This window comes from Heliconius melpomene, chromosome 18 (assembly GCF_056956725.1).
Source record: "Heliconius melpomene rosina isolate 202511_hmr_F chromosome 18, ASM5695672v1, whole genome shotgun sequence".
NCBI lineage: Eukaryota > Metazoa > Arthropoda > Insecta > Lepidoptera > Nymphalidae > Heliconius > Heliconius melpomene.
The window spans coordinates 10,061,001-10,062,953 of record NC_140406.1 but is presented as its reverse complement, the minus strand read 5'-3'; the positions used below and the strand labels follow the sequence as shown (position 1 = coordinate 10,062,953).

Sequence of the window (1,953 nt, the reverse complement as noted above, 5' to 3'; positions counted from 1 at the left end):
AAAGGAAGGTGCCCTTATAGGATGCCAAGGCCATTTATCTCGAGATCGCGTTTAGATATTAGTTTGAAATTATTATCAAATATTGAAGTCGATTTCTTAGAGCACAATAAATCAAGCTTCATTTTATGGGACTTGGCCGTTGACTTATATATATCAACTATATGAATAAGAAAATTGGCATTGAGGAACCTTAGACTTGGTATGGCATTGCCTAAAGATTTCATTACTTTCTCAGAACACTCCCCATAATAAATGTGATAGAGAACGCACAGCGAGGAGACGTCGCTTCCCAAGACCAAGTGCCTTTCACAGATGATTGGATCCCTCCCGATTCTGAAATGGGTCAAGCTGGTACTGGGGAGCACCAGCCCAGAGATGAGAACAGTACTTCGTATGAGGCCGTCCTTGAGCCATATACAAAGCCAGTTGGTGTTTTGATGGGAAGTACTGTCTCGCTCTGCTGCTCCCCAGTTTCTTTAAGGTCCCATGAGCTGATACTGGATGCGGCTTTAAGAGGATTGTTAAGGGAAACTGGTGACAAGACAAATGTTGCCAGAACGAGTAATTTGCAAAGTAACAAACGGTCTAAATAATTAATAACATTGTATATATCAATACGCTATTTTGAAAAGTTTTCTGTCGGGGGCGTAGCTCAGATGGTAGAGCGCTCGCTTAGCATGCGAGAGGTACCGGGATCGATACCCGGCGCCTCCAAGTTTTCTTTTTATGTTTATTATTAAATTTATTTTTTCTACATTATAATTATATTTTTTTTTCATTATGAGGTGGAATTATGATTGAATGAAAAACCTGTTTCACGGTCTCAAAGCTTTCACACTTTTTCTTTTATACGAGAGTTATGTTGGGAGAAAACAATTAAACAACAACAACAGCCGCGCTGAGTACCTCAACAATGAGTGGAAAACGGAGTGCCTTAACACTAGAATCCAAGCGTAAAATTAAAAAAAAATCATGTATTCTATCCTTAATAGTAATTTTTATGAGGCATCGTTATTACATTGTTTATATGATGTTATATTAGTGATGATCGTACTTAACCTCGTATTTAAGTGGAACGTGCATTAAACTTAAATTATAATATAGTTTTTTTTTTATTTTGTTACATCTTTATGCCGCTGTCGTAATTTGTAGAACTTATAACCACAGGTTGAAATCTCTGCTACTTAAATATTTTTGCTATAGGTAATTATTATTATTTATTTATATTTTGTTTAAGAAAAGTAAAAAAGTCGGACTCGTGTACGTAGGGTTCGTAACATTATTTATAGAAATGGCAGAAAATCTCGTTTGTAATATGGGAGGATATTAAATATTTATTTTATTCTGTTTTTTAGTATATATATGTTGTTATAACGGCGATAGAAATACATAATCTGTGAAAATTTTAACTGTCTAACTATCACGGATCATGAGATATTTTTTGGTGACAGATGGATAGACAGACAGACAGTGAAGACTTAGTCTTATATTAAGGGTTCCGTTTTACCCTTTTAATACCCTAAATATACAAATTATATTATACTTATAATAATGTTACTAAAAAAAATAAAAAAATAAAATAAAATAAAAAAAATATATATATCACTACCAACAATATCCTTAATATTTTACTCTGGTGTGTACAGTTCAGTTCTTTAGTTACGGCGTTTCCACCTTCGAGCATGCCAGTTGGGTCAATTCTCAATTCATTTCGTGTGTTCTCTTCAAAAAAAAAGTAATACAGTATTTAAACTTTAAATTTTAAGCTTCTGTATATAGTAAAGCTAAAGTTAAGTGAAATTATGTAAATATGCCGTATGTATATGAAGTAAGCACATTTCCTAAGAATTTTCTTAAGCTTTAACGACACGACGAGACCGCCCATCTTGTGGATATTACAACTAGCAATCTTTCCCACGGTTACATCACAGTAATTGTAAGGAATCACTCAAA

The 1,953-nt window shown here is 33.8% G+C and overlaps 1 non-coding gene across 1 annotated transcript; it reads left to right on the top strand.

Annotated features, from left to right (window-relative positions):
- Positions 1-641: 641 nt before the first annotated feature.
- On the top strand, positions 642-714 carry TRNAA-AGC (transfer RNA alanine (anticodon AGC)). Its single transcript has one exon. It is a non-coding gene; the product is annotated as a tRNA-Ala (tRNA).
- The last annotated feature ends 1,239 nt before the right edge of the window (positions 715-1,953 follow it).